The sequence below is a fragment of the Centruroides sculpturatus genome, unplaced genomic scaffold (genome assembly GCF_000671375.1).
Source record: "Centruroides sculpturatus isolate CEXI.00-Female unplaced genomic scaffold, Cexi_2.0 scaffold1535, whole genome shotgun sequence".
NCBI classification, from domain to species: domain Eukaryota; kingdom Metazoa; phylum Arthropoda; class Arachnida; order Scorpiones; family Buthidae; genus Centruroides; species Centruroides sculpturatus.
Window position 1 is genome coordinate 137,862 of NW_019386313.1, and position 6,950 is coordinate 144,811.

A 6,950-nucleotide genomic window follows, 5' to 3' on the forward strand; every position below is an offset into this window, starting at 1 on the left:
ATGATGATGTGTGTTAGATGTTTAGCTAGTTCCTGGTGCAGTGATGTAAACTTTTTGTACCAGAAATTGTGAATGTTGTCTACACCAGGTGCCTTCCAGTTGTGTGTTCTGTTAACAGCGTAGCGGATGTCGTGTACGTTTATTTCAGCACAGGGCATAGTTGGTATGTTGTGCAAGTTTCTCCTCCTCGATCCAACCTGCATGAGCATTTATTATTATTATTATTTTTTTTTTTTTTTATGCTTTTAAAGGAAGTCATAAATGGGGTTATTAGTTTTATCGTAGATGATGCTACAATCAGTGAAACAGAAGTCAACTTCATTATGTTAAATGGGAATCCCCATTTTTTAGTGTATATTATAATTCTACATCAAAAACAAAAACTTTTATCTAAGACTTTTCAAAAGCTGCACTTATCAGAAGTTGTGAGCATTCAGAATTGTTTAACGTCCTATTTTACAGAATATATGTGGACATAAGCAATGCATGATTGTAATGTAGTTCAAAATATTATTTTTGTATTTAGTTTAATGTCATTTACATTATAATATTTGACTTTCCTTGAAAAATTGGCCTGATTTCAAGTAGGATTGAAACATTCAAGTGGATAGGAGAATATTTTACTTGCTATTCACCACAAAAAGGTCCAAATTCTGACCTGACCTAGATTCTTCTTATTCGAAAATGTGAGTTAGTGTATCATTTCCTATCTTTGTGTTGTGCTAACCAATTTTATTATGCATTGGATATATCCATAATATAGCAAAACTGAAGTTGTTTATTTATTCCAATTCATTGTGTATAACTGGTGCAATTTATTATAAAACCCATGTTTGAAAAATTTCATATTTTACTTCCAGAATTTGTAAATATTCTAGAGAAATAATTTTTATAAAATATTATTTTGTTTTACTGAAGCTTTTTCAAGTTTAAATAGTAGATGAAAAAATAAAATATTATTTCTAATGTTAAAGCTAATCATATAAGGAAAATAATATATACATTTATTAAATGTTTTTAAAGATTTACATGTTAATTATTACATTTTTTCCTCTAGCACAAGCCACCGCATCTTTTCAGTTATCTCATCAAGAAGTGTTTCCAACAAAGAATGCATTACAAGTCAAAATACGTGAAGTAAGACAAAAATTAATGGCACAGAGCAGTGCTATGACTTCACAGGGACCATCTACTACTACTTCTGCACAGTCAACCAATATGTTGTCATCATCATGTCAGTCATCACAGGATACATCATCTACATCATCACTTCAGCAGAAGTAGTCATTTACAGAGTCATACACTTTCTCTACATAAAAATTAGTCAGCCTGTGCCTTTAACATGTAAATTTCTGCCACCAGTGCAAGTGACATTTCTGGTATTGCTTGTCTTGGAAATAAATTATATCATATATTGTGATATTTTATTCTTTAACAGTGTAAAGAAACTAATCCTTGATGTAATTATCATGTAGAATCTTCAAAATAGTAGACATTTGCAAGTTCCAAGCCATCTACATTTGGATCTTTGTGCAATTCCGATGTAATCATATTTCTTTTTGTTTTTTTAAATTGTATAGTAATTACTTCAGTGGCTTTCTTGTGAAGATTTCTGGCTCTATCTGATCAGGTGTTAAATGAAATGCCTCAAAAGTATGTACTATGCTGTTGATTATGTCATATTAGATGTAATTTTGTATCTTTAAATGGAAATGCAAATAACAATCTATCACTGGTTATATTTTTGTTGATGAACCAGGATTATATATTTATTGTAATCGTGTTAATTTTGTTACGGCTTTCTGAATAGCTATAAAACGAGGAGGAAGTCTTGCAAAAATCAGCTATTTTGTGAATTAGTGTTCAGAGTCTGAATATCCTTAAAAAAAAAAGTCAAAAACAAAGATTCCATCATTAGAATATTAATTTTTCCATAGAAGCATTGAATAATCCCTGCATATAATATTTACACCAGTGCTCAAAATGACAAATGTCATTTGCTCATATATATTTTTGTATGTTCCCATTTCCCAATGATCGCCAGTAACGAAGTGTTTACTTTTAATAACAGCACAAAATAAATGTTAATCATTACTAATTATATAAGCTTCCGCTAAAGTGCCTGGCATATAAATGCAGCATACAATTAGCAAATATGGATTCAATGCAAGTATTTTCGACATGTTTTTAACAGAAAGGAAAGGAATTTGAATTTAGTGATAGAATGAAAGGTTGAAACATAACTTATTAACTTCCATTCAAACAAGAGTATTTCCTGTTTTATAGTTGTCTTCCCATATAGTTTATTTATATCAATGGGTCATTTTTTTAATTTATATTGTTTGTGGTTTCAATATTTTTATAAGTAATTTTGCAATAAATTTATTTCTAATAGGAATATACAGTGCAGCAATTCTATAGAATTATTTAATACAGAGATTGAAGGAAAAAAAAATTAAAAAATATTAGGAGCATTTATGTTATGGACCACAAAGTTCCAATTTTTTTTTTTTTTTATATTGTATGTACTGTACTTTAAAATTTAGTAATATACTTCATAATCAAAAGAGTGATTTTCCTCATTTTAATCTTATTTAAAGTGAGCCTTCTGCTCATAAATATTTTATATTAAGATTATATACACATTTTATAAATTCCATTTGATTTGAAAACAGATTCTAACCATAAACTCTAACTTTTTTCCTTCTAAATAGATCTTCCATTTGAATCCAGTTAATAGGATCAGACCAAAATAGTTTGATAAATGTCTGGAAATCGTAAATAAGATTGTATTTTTGGCCCATTTTGAGCATTCTACCATATATCACCATAGAATACACGGGAGCAGCTTGTTCAGTCCAACTACGTAAATGTGGCAGTTCTACAATGCATTTAATTAAATATGCTTGAAATATTCTATTTTATAAGAAAAAATAAATAAAAAAAATATTGTTAAATAGAATATTGTTGAGGTTTTATAGTCTTTCATGGGGGCTGATCAGGCTTTTTCTGTTATCATTGAATGGGGGATGCCTGTGATGATTTCAGTGCCAACTTTGTGATGCCCTTCTCTAAGTTCGTATACATACAGTACGTACATATATATATATATAAGTCGTTAATCGTCATTTTTCTCTTATCCTTCAATTCTCTTAGAGAAAATATAATTGTTGGACTTGTCTAAATTTGATTGCCAATATATATAAGTATCGCGTAGGAAATTTGGCCATAATTCATTTTCATTCTTGTACAGTTGGCATTCTTTGTTTTGTCTGCAAATTTATATTTTAAAAGCATTCCTTGTATCATTTATCATGTAAATTTTTCTTTTTTAAGTAAAAAATCATGAGTGTTTGCTGTACTATTTACTATATCAATAGTACAGATTATATTTATATATATATATATATATATATATATAAACACAAAAATTAACAAATTGTCAAATTAAACAAATGTTATGTTTACGACAATAGTATAAAATGATACTGTTGCCATTGCATGAAAGTTATATTAAATAAAATATTGCAGGCACAAAAAAAGGTCTTGTTGTTTTGTAAATATTATATGACTGTCCTTTGAAGCTGCTTTATTCAATTTAGATTTTTTAAAAATTTAGGTTAATTCTTATCATGTGTTAATGTACATAGTCTAATGTTCCAATCATTTTTTATACAGTAGTAAAATAGTGTTAAATCAATGATTGTTTGTACATTTATTTGTCATCTGATTCCATTTATTTTACATTATAAATAACTCGTAATACTATGAGCTATTAAATACCTTTAAACTGAATTATATTAACAAATAAGAAAGTTAAATTTTTCTCAATTCATTTTGAACTGAAATGTTTTATCTAAAAATATACTTTAGTTGCTATACAGTTTTCTTGTTTAGCAATTAAATCACTAGTAAAAGAATCATTTTGGGAATCATCTGATGTCTGAAAAGTAATAAAAAACTATTTAATATTTTTATGTATTAGTTTAATTGCTGGTTTTGATGGAAAATATTAAAATGACAATTTGATTTACTGTGATTCGTACTCAAGTAATTGGTTAAATTTATTTGCAGATTGCATTCCTAAAGCCATTTAACCATATGTAACAGTAATAGTCAACTAATTTTAAGTCATCCTGAAGAATTGATGATTGTGAAATTTGTGTGTAAAAGTGGTTGAAAAGGAGTATTAAAAGAATGAATTAGAACCTTTTATTAACATTAATTAAAATAGTGAAATTGCTTAATTACAAAATACCATTTTAAATAATGCATTCAAGGCCTATCCCAATTCTATAAAACAAAGCCAAAGTCAATACTTTAACCTATAATGTCACATTAGTGATTGCATCTGGATATTAAAGATTAAAGCACAAAATCTCATTACAAATTAACATTTATTCAAAACAGTATCACATCTTAGCTTCCTGTAAGTATGCAAGCAAGTTGTTAGTTAAGACAACTTAAATGGAAAGGTTTATTGATGGAAACTGGAATATTCAATGAAGTCTAGCTGTTGTTGTTATTACATTAATTTTGCATGAAATAAATTTTAATGTTACAATGAGATACTGAGTGGGGTGAAATGGGTCTAGTTATAATAATTTCCATTTTACTTAATTGAAATGAAATTTTAATAATATATTAACATGAAAGATATATAGGGTGTACAGTCATGTAACATGAAACAGTAAAATATATCTGTGTTGCTGAGGAAAATGTTCAAAACAACGTTTGTTTTGAAGGGGAAAGAAAACAAATGTACATATTTTTTTTTATTTTGACGTGTCAAAGGTCAAATTATTTTCAAATGGAAACCTACATTTTTTGTAATGACATTTGATTCTATGAAAAATAACAAATAACTTGTCTGAAACATTTCTCTGTTTATCACTCACTTTTCACAACATTTCAAAAAATTTCTCTTTTCAAAGCGAAAAGCAATTTTTTTTATTGCCAAAACATAAATCAGTTTTAATGAAGAAATTAATTTTTTGACAATAAAAAATTGTTTTTTACCCTAGAAAAAATTAACAATTTTGCTTAACTTTCCCGGCAACATTTAAAACTGTTTGGTGCAGTCTGTTATATTTTATTTAAAAAATAATTTTTAATTATAAAATGGCAAAAATATTAATTTGGGGATAGGGATGGGTTTTATAAAAAATTCTAAATGCTAATGAATGAAAATCGTATTAAGTCTGACCCCTTTATCTCCCCACGCTGACCATTAACCACCAAAATTTAATAGCATCAATCCCCTAACATACAAACCTTCTTGCAAAATTTCAGAAATTTTCGATAAAAAGCACAGGAGTTATTAAGCTATAAAAATGGTGAAGAAAATCATGTTCCCCACATTAAATCCATACATACAGAAAAAAACCTTTTTTTTTTTTTTTTCATTTCGAGATGTCAAGTCCAAAAATGTAAAATTGTTAGGGGATCGTTTTTTGACCGATCGTCATGCCTCCCCTCAAACATAACAGGGCCGGGAAAGGGCTGCGCATAAATTACGGTTGCATTTTTCTTGAAATCTTTACTCCCCCTCCCCTCTTCGGACGTCCAACAAAACTCAACCCTCCTCAAAACCTTCATTTTATAAATAACTAGCAAATGAACCCGACGTTACTCGGGCAAAATATAACAGCAAAGATTAAAATTATTAGACTATTTCATACTTCTAACTCTATAGGCCTAATATAATATTATAGTATTTGATTTGTAATTACAAAGGTTATCTTACATACGAGTTTATTACACCGAGTGCCCAATCTAACACATTTTAAGGACCCACCAGTGACCAAGCGGTTCCGTTCCCTGAACATTGATCGGTCGTGGGTTCGCACCTTGCCCGGACAGGCTGGCCATGCGGAGTTTTCCGGGTTTTCTCCACATCTGTAACGCCTAAGGTGCCAGTTACCCTTAAAAAGACCTCTCGGAAGGCATTCCCCCTAGGTAGATCGTCAAGTGTTGCGTTGCCGTAACTTAACCAAACAAACAAACATATTTTAAAAATTCTTTAAATTATGTACAGTAGAAGAACAAAAAATTTTTAAATGTATTATATTGGTCACTTGGTGTTATAAACCCTTGCATAAGATTTTTATAAGAAAAAATAAATAAAAAAAATATTGTTAAATAGAATATTGTTGAGGTTTTATAGTCTTTCATGGGGGCTGATCAGGCTTTTTCTGTTATCATTGAATGGGGGATGCCTGTGATGATTTCAGTGCCAACTTTGTGATGCCCTTCTCTAAGTTCGTATACATACAGTACGTACATATATATATATATAAGTCGTTAATCGTCATTTTTCTCTTATCCTTCAATTCTCTTAGAGAAAATATAATTGTTGGACTTGTCTAAATTTGATTGCCAATATATATAAGTATCGCGTAGGAAATTTGGCCATAATTCATTTTCATTCTTGTACAGTTGGCATTCTTTGTTTTGTCTGCAAATTTATATTTTAAAAGCATTCCTTGTATCATTTATCATGTAAATTTTTCTTTTTTAAGTCAAAAATCATGAGTGTTTGCTGTACTATTTACTATATCAATAGTACAGATTATATTTATATATATATATATATATATATATATATTTATTTATATATATATTCATCACCTTTTTTCCATAGCAAAGCAAGAGTTATTTGTTTTTTCTCGACAACATATTAGAATTAGCAGCGAGATAAAAAACAACGATTGAGCGCTGATAACAATCTCGTGGATCTGCTCTGCTCAAGCCTTTGACTAGCACATCTCCCAAAAACACTGTTTGTGTCGTCACATGATTTCAGCATGAGGCTAACAAGAAAGTCTTTCTCATCAAGCCTCGATTTCAGAACAACCAAACTGTCACATCATCTTCCATGCATTCTTATATTCAGCACTCCTTGCAGTGCTTTTAGCACATATGTTCAATTATTAAGCCTATTGTCAGTA